Raw genomic sequence first — 14,528 nt, forward strand, 5'->3', positions numbered from 1 at the left:
GGTATCTTATATTAATTGAAATGAACTCATTAATTTTACATTAGATGTACCAAAACTTAATGAGTAAAATTACCAAGAGATTTACTGTGAACTTGACCGTTCATGACCTAAATTACGGGATATCACATGGATTGACCACTTAGTAGTGAAAAAGGTTTTACCTTCAGGTTCGTGACGGACTTGCATGTGGAGTGTCTACCATATGGGTTAGTGATGGACCCATGTGTGGGGTATGTATCGTATTGTTTAGTGATGGACCCAGGGCCAGATTAGGAATAATTAATATTTTATTTAGTATTAAAAGATAACTAATAACGGTAGAACTTAATGATACTCTAGTGATGAACATGCAATGTGTGTGATGTATATGATGTGTATGATGTATGTGATTTATATGATGCGTGTGATGTATGTGATGCATGTGATGTATGCGATTATGTTCGATGTGTGTTTTCCTAACATTGTACTTATTGGTGATTCACTTAGCATTTGCTGACACTTGTTTCTTTGCTCGTGGCTTTTATCTTGTATTGGTACATGTAGATGGCCTAGTGAGGTTGAGAATTTTGGGTAGTTATATTCTTGTTTATATCATAGTATTGATACCATCTGGACATGTCGTTGGGTTTTTATAACACTTGTTTTTTGAGAACTTGGTTTGAATTGGTTTGTGAAATTTAATTTTGATGAATGTTGTTTGGGTAAGAAAAGTAACATTGGTGATGTTTTCATGAAAATCAAAATAAGGCTTCCGCTAACGTATTCTGTTAAATAAATGCTTTAAAAATAAAAAAAATTTGGGTGAAAAATCGTTGTGTTACATAACCATGCCAATTCGTCAGATCCTTCGGGTTCCGGGTCTTCCTCGTAACAATTCATCTTGAGGCGAATGCCATTCTCAAGAGTGCTTGACCAATTCTTCAATTGTCACCTTCCTAGTTACAAGATATTTCTTGGTGAAATGGTCTCCCGAGTCTACTAGTTGTCGATTGATATGAGATTTTTATACTAAAAGTATTCTTATTTTAAATTTATAAAAGTATTCGAATATAGTATAGTTGCAGTAAATAAGGGTGTCGAACTCTCGAGTAACATTTATAACTATGTAACATCCCAAAATACAAGACCAACAATTTCATTTTTAATTTAATAAGTAATAAAACAGATTATTGAAAACATCATTAAGTTATATCATATCATAAAATCCCATAAGTCATATGTATCAAAATAAGTCATAAGATAATGATGTCAGAGTACAAATCCCAAGATCATAGTACGGGAAATCGTGGTGTGATGCACTGCTATCGTGCCGGTTCCTTTCCCTTCGAAGAAGAAGGACCTGAAACAGAAACTGAAAACCGTAAGCATAAAGCTTAGCAAGCTCCCCCATAATACCACATACCATACAATAAACATACTGTCTAACATGTCCGGGTACTGGCCTACCCCTTCGGTCTCTTTCAACCGGTAACTTGCCTAGCATATCAGGGTGCTGGTCTACCCCTTCGGTCTCTTTCAACCGGTAACTTGCCTAGCATATCAGGGTGCTTTCCTACCCCTTCGGTCCTTATGGCCGGTACCTTTCCTAGCATATCAGGGTGCTGGCCTACCCCTTCGGTCTCCTTCAACTGGTACCTTGCCTAGCATATCAGGGTGCTGGCCTACCCCTTCGGTCCTTTCGACCGGTACCGTGGACTATTTCACCCCTACTTCTACCATATAATATTGTAACGTCCCAATTTTCAGGTCCAAAAATTTCTTTTTAATTAACTGACTCATAAAAACATTCATAAGAAATCACTGTGAAAACACATCATCTCATAAACAATGTATCATGTCTGAAAACCCAAGTCATAAAATAATAACATATCAGAGTACAATCCCAGAAAGCTCCATGCGGAAATCATGTATGTGTGTGTGTGATGCGATGCTACGCCGCCGACTCCTCCCCCTTAGACGAAGAGGTACCTGAAACCAAAACCGAAACCGTAAGCACGAAGCTTAGTGAGTTCCCCCATCATACCACATACCATACAATATCCTCGGTATCTTTCAACCGGTAATCATCGTCGGTATCTTTCAACCGGTAATCCTCATCGGTATCTTTCAACCAGTAGTCATCACATACCATACAATATCCTCGGTATCTTTCAACCGGTAATCATCGTCGGTATCTTTCAACCGGTAATCATCATCAGTATCTTTCAACTGGTAACTATCATCGGTATCTTTCAACCGGTATCTGGGGACTATTCCACCCCCTACCACTAGCATACAACAACATGATATAAACATACAGTCAGGCATATCCGGGTACTGACCTACCCTTCGGTCCTAAGGACTGCTATCAGGGAAACCAATCCCTATCATACACGTAACATATCATACAAATAAAACTCATGACCAAAGCATGTAACCAAACCAAGATAATTATCACAAAGACAATCATCTTCTAAATACTCCTCTTTGGTGGGCCAGCGTTGTAGCCTTAGACCCACCCCTACTGGAAGGTAACTCACCTCATACGAGTAGCTGCTGATACTCCGGGCAGGAAACCTCTGTCTGTTGCTGCTTCGGAAATCCTCCGGCTAAAATCCCCACAAAACACTCAGTTAGAAACTGATATCTAATCTTAGGGTAAAATGACCATTTTACCCCTAACCAAGTCCAAGCCAAAGTCAACTTCCAGTTGACCCGACTCGCCGAGTTGGGCCGTCAACTCGTCGAGTCCCTTCCCTTTACTCGTCCTTATCCACGACTCGACTCGTCGAGTTTGGCAACGACTCGACGAGTTCCCCTTCCTTACGAACATCAATGAACCTTCATCCGACTCCCCGTGTCGGATGAATACTCACCGAGTTCACCTTCAACTGATGAACAAGTCCTGACCTCGACTCGCCGATTTGTATGAACAACTCGTCGAGTTCGTCTTCAAACCTAAGGAGATTGCCTTGGACTCGCCGAGTCTGATCTAGCACTCGTCGAGTCACATGAACTCCAGGTCTAAAATTAAGTCCAATGCGTTGGGTCACTCTTTCTGTCCTGCTACAACCCTTCTAACACCCAACTGAGTCCTTCTGACCCTCAACAGATATGGGACTCAAAGCCTTGGACTCGTCGAGTCCCAAGAACGGACTCGCCGAGTCGATAACATCCACACCCTAAATCCTCGATTTCTGATGTACAACACTTGACCAAAAGATAGATCTAAGCTCCCTCAATCATTCTAGCACGTAAAGTTACAAACTTTACGTGCATGCATGGGACTTTGAGCTCAAAAGGACATAAAATAAGCTCTAGTGTTGCATGGGGCCTTCCTTTGGTGCAAAAGCAACCCAAATCTGCCTGGTGACCCCTATAAAGATCTGATTCCAAAGCCTCAACCCCCAACCATGTTTGCAATCATGGTTGGTTACCAAAAATGGCTTATAAAAGCCCTAAATCTCCCCAAAAAGGGATCTATCAAATGAAAGAGCAAGATACAGACTTTATACCTCTCAAAGACTGCAAATGATGAACCAAACTCGAATCCTTCAGTCTCCTCTTGATCCTTCTATGCCCTTCCTTCTTCCTTGAGGTCAAAACCCACAAAAATCACTCAAAAGCCTTATATCTTGCACCAAAATACTTAGGGTTTGCTATGGAGGGTTTCTGGGAGCATAAAGGGGCGATGGAGGTTGCATAAGGTTGTTTAAATAGGGTACAAACCCTCAGATTAGGGTTTTGTCCAGTCAGAGCCTACTCGTCGAGTCCGGGACCCGACTCGACGAGTCCATCACTTAAATCCCACGCCTTATCCCGCTTCTACTCGGCGAGTCGGTCCTTCAACTCGCCGAGTCCAAGGCCAAAAATGCAAAATACTTAAATAAAATACATACCAAGAACCAGGTGCTACAAATCTCCCCCACTTACTTTAGACTTCGTCCTCGAAGTCTGCTGCTCGATCCTGGAACATCTCTGGGTAATGCTCCATCATCTCATCCACCGGCTCCCAAGTCCATTCCGAGCCCTTCCGGTGCTGCCATTGCACCTTTACCAGCTCAACCCTCTTGTTCCTCAGATCCTTCGACTTCCGGTCGAGAATCGTTACAGGCCGCTCGATGTAATTCATGCTGTCATCGACCTGAATATCCTCTAATGGTATCACTGCCGAGTCGTGCACCAGGCACTTCCGCAACTGGGAGACGTGGAAAGTGCTGTGGATCTGGCTGAGTTCTGCTGGCAGATCCAACCTATAAGCCACCTTGCCCACCCGGGCTATAACCCTGAAAGGTCCAATATACCTGGGACCCAACTTGTTCCGTTTCCTGAATCGGATGACGCCCTTCCATGGCAACACCTTCAGGAGAACCATATCCCCGACCTGAAACTCCAGGTCCGATCGGCGCTTGTCGGCATAAATTTTCTGCCGACTCTGAGCAATCTGAAGTCTGCTCCGAACCTGCTGAATCCTCTCTGTCGGGGTTCTGCACTTCCTCCCGTATAACATCTCGAAGGGAGGACAGTCAATACTCGCATGATAGCTATTATTATACGAGAATTCTGCCAACGGAAGGTAGGTATCCCAGCTACCTCCGAAGTCTAAAACACATGCCCGCAGCATATCCTCTAATGTCTGGATGGTCCGCTCGCTCTGACCGTCCGTTTGCGGGTGAAAGGCGATGCTAAAATGCAGATGAGTACCCAGCTCGTCATGAAACTTCTTCCAAAACCTGGAAGTGAACCGCACATCCCTGTCTGAAATCACCGATACTGGCACCCCGTGCCGCGCCACTACCTCCCTGATATAGATATCGGCCAACCTTTCGGCCGAAATACTTTCCTGAATCGGGATAAAATGGGCGCTCTTGGTCAATCGATCAACGATGACCCAAATCGAATCCACTCCCCGCGCGGTCCTGGGAAGCTTTGTGATAAAATCCATCGTAATGTCTTCCCATTTCCACAGTAGGATATCCAACGACTGCATCTTGCCGTGTGGCCTCTGGTGCTCGGCCTTGACCTTCCTGCAGGTCAAGAACCGCTCCACATACCATGCTACGTCCTGCGTCATGCAGGGCCACCAATAATCAGGACGAAGATCTCTATACATCTTCGTCGCTCCGGGATGGATAGAAAATCTGGATTTGTGTGCCTCCTCCATCAGGATCTGGCGCACGCCTCCATGATAAGGGACCCACACCCTATGGTGAAGAGTCAATAACCCTCGGCTATCATAGTCGAAGGAGGAAACCTGCCCCACAATCCCCTCGCTCTTCCGATGTTCCTCCTTCACGGCCTCCTGCTGGGCCTCCCGAATCTGCTCCAACAGCGGAGTCACCACTGTCATCCTCAGACAGATATCCCTGATCGGCACTGCCTTGTGGCTAAGCGCGTCGGCCACCACATTGGCCTTCCCCGGGTGGTAAAGGATCTCGCAATCGTAATCCTTCACCACGTCCAACCACCGACGCTGCCTGATGTTCAGATTTGGCTGGTCCATGAGATACCTCAGGCTCTTGTGGTCCGTGTAAATCGTACAACGAACCCCATAGAGGTAATGACACCAAATCTTGAGGGCGAACACAATAGCCCCCCAGCTCCAAATCATGCGTCGGGTAGTTCGCCTCGTGAGGCTTCAGCTGCCTCGAAGCGTAAGCAATGACATGCCCTCTCTGCATTAATACTGCGCCCAAACCCGAGATGGACGCATCACAGTACACGACGAAATCCTCCATGCCCTCTGGCAGGGATAAGATTGGCGCCTCGCACAATCTCTGTCTTAATGTCTCGAATGCAGCCTGCTGCTCAGGCCCCCAATGAAAGACCACGGCCTTCCTCGTCAGCCTGGTCAGGGGCACATCTATCTTGGAGAAGTCCTGAATGAATCTCCGATAGTAGCCTGCCAATCCCAGAAAGCTCCGAATCTCAGATGGAGACCTCGGAACCTCCAATCTCATCACGGCCTCCACTTTGGCCGGATCTACCGAAATCCCATTCTGGTTGACAAGGTGCCCAAGAAACTACACCTCGCGCAACCAGAACTCACACTTGGAGAACTTAGCATACAAGTTCTCCCTTCTCAAAGTCTCCAGAACCTCTCGCAGATGCTCCTCATGCTGCTCTCGCGTCTTGGAGTAAACCAAGATATCATCAATAAACACTATCACAGACCGGTCTAACATCGGTCTACACACGCGGTTCATGAGGTCCATGAACGCGGCAGGAGCATTGGTGAGCCCGAAAGGCATCACCACAAACTCATAGTGGCCATAGCGCGTCCGAAACGCAGTCTTCTGCACATCCTCCTCTTCTGACCCTCATCTGGTGATACCCTGAACGCAGATCAATCTTGGAGAACCAAGACGCTCCCTGTAGCTGGTCAAAGAGGTCATCAATCCTCGGGAGTGGGTAACGGTTCTTCACCGTTACGTTATTCAGCTCCCGATAATCTATACACATCCGATGCGACCCGTCCTTCTTCTTCACAAATAGAATCGGGGCTCCCCAGGGAGAACTACTCGGTCTAATGAACCCCTTGTGTAACAGCTCCTGCAGCTGTGTAGACAACTCCTGCATCTCAGGAGGAGCCAACCGATACGGTGCCTTGGCTATCGGAGCCGCACCAGGGACTAGGTCGATCCTGAACTCCACCTGTCGCTTCGGAGGTATCCCAGGCAATTCCTCGGGGAATACGTCCGCAAACTCTCGTACCACGGGCACATCGCCCACCGTCGCGCTACCCGCCTCCCGGGTATTCATAACATAGGCGACATAACCTGCGTAACCCTACTGGAGGTAGCACCTAGCCCTTGCTACCGAACATAAAGCTGGTCCTCGCTGTGGCCCTTCGCCCTGAATCACCAGCTCTCCCCCACTTGGGGTCTTGATCCACACCAACTGCTGCGCACAGTCAATCACTTCCCCATTGGGGCTTAGCCAGTCCATAACGATAATAACCTTGTTCCCCCGCAAAGGTATGGCAACCAGATCTACCAGATAACGTTCCTCGAACAACCTCAAAACACAATCCTGGTAGACCTATGACGCTCGTACCGACCGGTCGTCCGCAATCTCGACCTCTAGAGGGCAATCCAACATGCCCGAAGACTCCGGAAACTTCTTGCTAAGCGCAAGAGAGACAAACGATCGGGTAGCACCCGAATCAAACAATACCTGAACTGGAATATCGTTCACATGGAACGATCCTAACCAGAGCGCATACATAACATATCAACATCACATCAGCATATCATAAAAGCATAAACAAGAAGTCATACCCGTCACCACATCGGGTGCAGCGCATGCCTCCTCGGCTGTCAACTGAAACGCTCGGCTCCGAACCACTAGAGCCTCCAACTTGGCCTTCCGGCCATCCACAACCCGTGCTGTCGCTGGAGTCGGCGCCACTGCCGGCGCCGCTGCTGCTGTCAATCTAGGGCAATTAGCCTTTTTATAGCCCTTCTGATTGCAATGAAAGCAAATCAGGTCTGATATCTGAATCGCAGGAGTGGGGGCAGTGCTTGCAATCTCTGCCAAAATGCCGAACCTTGCCACACATATAGCAGCCTGAACCCGGTCCAGTGCGACAAGCATCCTCTTCGTGTGACCGACCGCATTTCCCACAGCGGTCCCGCCCTGACTGGCCTTTCGGCCTACCATTGGATCCCTTGGGCTTCTTCCCCGAAGCCCCCGTCGTCAGCCCCTCCGCTGACTTCCTCTTCCGGATGTGCTCCAGATCAATCTCCCTCTCCCTAGCCCTGGCAATCATGGAATCTAGCGTAGGGCAAGCTGAGAAACTGACATGCATCCGGATGTCAGCTCGTAGCATGTCATGGTAGCGGGTCCTCCTCATGTCCTAATCACCCGCATACTGGGGCACCAGCAATGCCCTCTCCCGGAACTTGGTGGTGATCTCCGCCACAGTCTCCGTAGTCTGTCTCATGTCCAAGAAATCCCTGGCCAGCTGCTGAAGATCCACAGCTGGCGCAAACTCCGCCCTGAATCTGGTCACAAAGTCTGACCATGGCATAGCCTCAACAGTCGAGGCTCCCAATGAGTCACCAACAGACCCCTACCAATCTCTAGCTCTGTCTCTCAAACACCCTGCTGTATATCTCACCTTCAACCCCTCGGGGCAGAAGCAGGTTAGCTGCGCAGACTCGATGTCTGCGATCCATCTCCTAGCAGCAATGGGGTCTTTCACCCCATGGAAATCTGGCGCACCACTCCCACGGAAGTCCTTAAAGGACAGTGTACGCGTACTCGTCTGGCTAGACGCCATATCACTCCTGAATGTCCGGAGGCGATCCTCCATCAGCCCAACAATCCCTTCCTTGATCGACCCGAAAATGACCGGGGTCGACTCAAGAATGCCTCTCGTGATCTCAGACGCGATGAACTCGCGCAGCCTGTCATCAACCTGCTCGGATCCTGCACCCGAGCCTGATCCTGATCCTGATCCGAAAACTCCTGCTCCATGTCGCGTGGTCACCATGCTGAAAATACACGCACAAATGTCAGGATCATACATACTCTTGAGAGGTCTAACACACTCTGCAAGGTTCCCGGTTCTGTCTCAACCTTCCTTGATTCGAGTACGGATCCTCTGCTTCCAGTAGTACGGGCCCACACTACCTTCCACATCTATCCGTACTTTCCTCAAGTACTGTCTCGACTTCATCAGGTTCCTTAACCATTATCCCCTTTCCATCTAGTCTCATCCCAGGCTTTCCTGGGGCACTCTCTAACCTACCCTCCGCCATCAGCTGCACTAGGGGTCCCTACCATTTCCCCCTAACTAACTTGCAGATACTGTTACATATCCGTTCCTTAGCTACTTGAAGATGGCCAGAACCCCCATAGCACAAAGCAAGCAGCATTCGAGCATTGGGTAACCAAATCAGGCATAACCTACACAGGCCATCCTACTGCTGACTAAACAGTCCTAGCATACAGCTCATACAACAGGCATATAAGGCATCCTCCTAGATCCTTAGACCTAACTAGCATGCAATTCTCAGAATCATATATCAGGCACACAAGGCATCCTCCTAGATCCTTAGTCCTATTCTAGCATGCAGTTTTCTGAATCAAAACCATATAGCATAACATATCCAGTATGGGTATCTTGGGGAAAACTTACTTGAGCCCGGCCGGTCGCATGCATCATACACTTCGTCTTTCTTAAAATCCTTCCATTTAGATTTTAGAAAACCATTTTTCCTTGTTAAAACCTTTTAGCCCCTCAGTTTGAGTCCAGACACCCCCGAGGGTGTGTCCGAATCCCTCAAACCAGGGCTCTGATACCAACTTGTAACGTCCCAATTTTCAGGTCCAAAAATTTCTTTTTAATTAACTGACTCATAAAAACATTCATAAGAAATCACTGTGAAAACACATCATCTCATAAACAATGTATCATGTCTGAAAACCCAAGTCATAAAATAATAACATATCAGAGTACAATCCCAGAAAGCTCCATGCGGAAATCATGTATGTGTGTGTGTGATGCGATGCTACGCCGCCGGCTCCTTCCCCTTAGACGAAGAGGTACCTGAAACCAAAACCGAAACCATAAGCACAAAGCTTAGTGAGTTCCCCCATCATACCACATACCATACAATATCCTCGGTATCTTTCAACCGGTAATCATCGTCGGTATCTTTCAACCGGTAATCCTCATCGGTATCTTTCAACCGGTAGTCATCACATACCATACAATATCCTCGGTATCTTTCAACCGGTAATCATCGTCGGTATCTTTCAACCGGTAATCATCATCGGTATCTTTCAACCAGTAAACTGTCATTGGTATCTTTCAACCTGTATCTGGGGACTATTCCACCCCTACCACTAGCATACAACAACATGATATAAACATACAGTCAGACATATCCGGGTACTGACCTACCCTTCGGTCCTAAGGACCGCTATCAGGGAAACCAATCCCTATCATACACGTAACATATCATACAAATAAAACTCATGACCAAAGCATGTAACCAAACCAAGATAATTATCACAAAGACAATCATCTTCTAAATACTCCTCTTTGGTGGGCCGGCGTTGTGGCCTTAGACCCACCCCTACTGGAAGGTAACTCACCTCGTACGAGTAGCTGCTGATACTCCGGGAGAGAAACCTCTGTCTGTTGCTGCTCCGGAAATCCTCCGGCTACAATCCCCACAAAACACTCAGTTAGAAACTGATATCTACTCTTAGGGTAAAATGACCATTTTACCCCTAACCAAGTCCAAGCCAAAGTCAACTTCCAGTTGACCCGACTCGCTGAGTTGGGCCGTCAACTCGTCGAGTCCCTTCCCTTTACTCTTCCTTATCCACGACTCGACTCGTCGAGTTTGGCAACGACTCGACGAGTTCCCCTTCCTTACGAACATCAATGAACCTTCATCCGACTCCCCGTGTCGGATGAATACTCACCGAGTTCACCTTCAACTGATGAACAAGTCCTGACCTCGACTCGCCGATTTGTATGAACAACTCGTCGAGTTCGTCTTCAAACCTAAGGAGATTGCCTTGGACTCGCCGAGTCTGATCTAGCACTCGTCGAGTCACATGAACTCCAGGTCTAAAATTAAGTCCAATGCGTTGGGTCACTCTTTCTGTCCTGCTACAACCCTTCTAACACCCAACTGAGTCCTTCTGACTCTCAACAGATATGGGACTCAAAGCCTTGGACTCGTCGAGTCCCAAGAACGGACTCGCCGAGTCGATAACATCCACACCCTAAATCCTCGATTTCTGATGTACAACACTTGACCAAAAGATAGATCTAAGCTCCCTCAATCGTTCTAGCACGTAAAGTTACAAACTTTACGTGCATGCATGGGACTTTGAGCTCAAAAGGACATAAAATAAGCTCTAGTGTTGCATGGGGCCTTCCTTTGGTGCAAAAGCAACCCAAATCTGCCTGGTGACCCCTATAAAGATCTGATTCCAAAGCCTCAACCCCCAACCATGTTTGCAATCATGGTTGGTTACCAAAAATGGCTTATAAAAGCCCTAAATCTCCCCAAAAAGGGATCTATCAAATGAAAGAGCAAGATACAGACTTTATACCTCTCAAAGACTGCAAATGATGAACCAAACTCGAATCCTTCAGTCTCCTCTTGATCCTTCTATGCCCTTCCTTCTTCCTTGAGGTCAAAACCCACAAAAAATCACTCAAAATCCTTAGATCTTGCACCAAAACACTTAGGGTTTGCTATGGAGGGTTTCTGGGAACATAAAGGGGCGATGGAGGATGCATAAGGTTGTTTAAATAGGGTACAAACCCTCATATTAGGGTTTTGTCCAGTCAGAGCCTACTCGTCGAGTCCGGGACCCGACTCGACGAGTCCATCACTTAAATCCCGCGCCTCATCCCACTTCTACTCGGCGAGTCGGTCCTTCAACTCGCCGAGTCCAAGGCCAAAAATGAAAAATACTTAAATAAAATACATACCAAGAACTAGGTGCTACAAATATCCTAATATATAAACACATAAGTCACATACTTCCTAGCATATCAGGGTGCTGGCCTACCCCTTTGGTTCTTTCAACCGGTATTGGGGCCTATCCCACCCCTCCTACCACTATCACATAATATCATAGCATACTAGTACATAAAGCATAACATATAGTGGCATAGCAGATAATTATCACAAAGACAATCATCTCTACTATAACACTTACTAGTGGGCCGACAGTGGTGCCTTCCACCCAATTCTACTGGAAGATAACTCACCTCAAATGTCATGAAGTGGACGAACTGTCCTAGGCTCTGAAATCAACTCTACTCAATCTCCTATACAAAAAAGATCTTCTTTAATTACCCTTTCATACCCATAACCCCTTACGGGTCAACTTTGGTCAAAGTCAAAGTCACAGTCAACACCCTGGTCAAAGTCAGCCTTCTGGTCAAAGTCAGCATCCTGAGTTGACTCAAATCGCCTAGTTGGTCCATCAACTCGTCGAGTTCCATGAATCATAAACCCAAAAATCTTGATCTAACTCGTCGAGTTATTGCACAAACTCATCGAGTTTCTCCTATCAACATAATCGGGGCATTTCACTATAACTCGACGAGTCCTTCCTTGAACTTGTCGAGTTCTTTAATCTTCAAAACTCAGAAAACCTTAACCAACTCTCCTAGACTCACCGAGTTTACTTAGGAATCAGAAAAGGTTGGGGATCATGATCCAACTCGGCGAGTTGCATGAACAACTGGTTGAGTTCCCTTAGTCTACACCCATTCAGTCGTTTCCAATCGAGTTCAATGCTTCCAAACCATAGATCTGGTCCCCTAGGACTAAGTTACCATGTAAAGTTGCTAACTTTACATCCATGCATGGTGTCATGAAGCTAGAAACACCAAAACTAAGCTATATAAGAGATCTAGGGCATGGAGAAGGGACAAAGCTTGATAAAGCTGGAAACTTTAAGCCTCATAAGCTTATGAGTGCCTAGATCTGAAGTGACAACTTGATGATATACTCAAATCCTGAAAATGACTTCAATATGGCCCAAAAGTGACAACATACTACCCTAAATGAAGATCTAAGTAATAGTAGGCCAAGGTATCAACTTTTTACCTCAATTGAGTAAGAAATGCAGCTCAAACTCTAGATCTACTAGCTTCCTCTTGAATCCCCAAGCTTCTCCTTCCTTCACATGCTTCAAAATCATAAAGAATGCAAAAAAATGCTCAAAACTCTCCAAAAGTGGATTAGGGTTTCTTGGCTAGGGTTTGGGACGATGGAGGCTGTAAATGAGGCCAGCCTTTGGAGGTTATAGTGATTAAATTGGGTGCAAAACCCTTAAAATTAGGGTTTCATTCTGGCAAGCCTACTGCTCGAGTTGAGGCTCTCAACTCATCGAGTAGACTTCATAACCCACGTCCAAGTCCATCTTTACTCGACGAGTTTGGGGCCTCCAACTCATCGAGTTCCTATACAAAAATGAATAACTTATAACTTTAAATACATACCAGAACCGGGTGTTACAAATCTCCCCCACTTATTTTAGACTTTGTCCTCAAAGTCTGTTGCGCCTAGAAATAGCTCGGGGTAGTGCTCCTTTATCTCATTCTCTGGCTCCCATGTCCACTCCGAGCTGTTGCGGTGCTGCCACTGCACCTTCACAAACTCTACCCTCTTGTTCCTCAGATCCTTCGTCTTCCTGTCGAGGATGGCTACTGGTCGCTCGATGTAGTTCAGGCTGTCATTCTCCTGAATATCCTCTAGGGGCACCACTGCAGAGTTGTCTACCAAGCACTTCCGCAGCTGGGAGACATGAAAAGTGTTGTGGGTCTAACTAAGCTCCACTAGGAGATCCAGCCGATACGCAACCTTGCCCACCCGGGCTATAACCCTGAACGGTCCGATGTATCTAGGGCCCAACTTTGCCCGCTTCTTGAACCGGATGACACCTTTCCAAGGTGACACCTTTAGGAGGACCATATCTCTTACCTAAAACTCCAGGTCTGATCGTCGTCTGTTGGCGTAACTCTCCTGCCGAATCTGGGCTGTATGGAGTCTACTCCGGACATGCTGGATCCTCTCAGTTATCTTGAGTACCACTTCGGCACTCCCCATGACCCTCTGTCCAACCTCACCCCAATATATCGGGGTTCTGAACTTCCTCCTATAAAGCATCTCAAAGGGAGGACGGTCGATGATGACATGGTAGCTATTATTGTAGGAAAACTCTGCCAAGGGAAGGTTGGTATCCCAGCTACCACCGAAGTATAATACACACGCCCGCAGCATGTCCTCCAAGGTCTGGATGGTCCGCTCACTCTGACCATCCGTTTGCGGGTGAAAAGCCGATCTAAAGTGTAGACGAGTACCCAACTCGTCATGAAGTTTCTTCCAAAATCTGGAAGTAAAACGCACGTCTCGGTTAGAAATCATGGAAACTGGCACTCCGTGTCGAGCTACTACCTCTCTGATGTAGATATCAGCCATCTTCTCGGACGAAATACTCTCCTGGATCGGGATGACATGGCCACTCTTGGTCAACCGATCCACGATGACCCAAATCGAATCTACTCCCCGTGCGGTCCTGGGAAGCTTCGTGATGAAATCCATAGTAATATCCTCCCATTTCTACACAGGGATATACAACGGCGGCGTCTTGCCGTGAGGTCTCTGGTGCTCGGCCTTGACCTTCCTACAGGTCAAGCACCTCTCGATGTACCAGGCTACATCCCACTTCATGCAGGGCCACCAGTAATCAGGACGAAGATCTCTATACATCTTCGTCGCCCCGGGGTGGATGGAAAATCTGGACTTGTACGCCTCCTCCATCAGAATCTGGCGCACACCACCTGCGTACGGAACCTACACTCTACGGTGAAGTGTCAACAGCCCGCGACTATCATAATTGAAGGAGGAAATCTGGCCCACGATACGCTCACTCTTCCGGTGTTCCTCTTTCATAGCCTCCTGCTGGGCCTCCCGGATCTTCTCACGAAGTGGAGTCACTACTGTCATCCTCAGACAGATGTCTCTGATCAGGGCTGCAAATGCCTTGCGGCTAAGTGC

The sequence above is a fragment of the Lactuca virosa genome, chromosome 8 (assembly GCF_052849685.1).
Source record: "Lactuca virosa cultivar CGN04683 chromosome 8, Lactuca_virosa_CGN04683_v6, whole genome shotgun sequence".
NCBI lineage: Eukaryota > Viridiplantae > Streptophyta > Magnoliopsida > Asterales > Asteraceae > Lactuca > Lactuca virosa.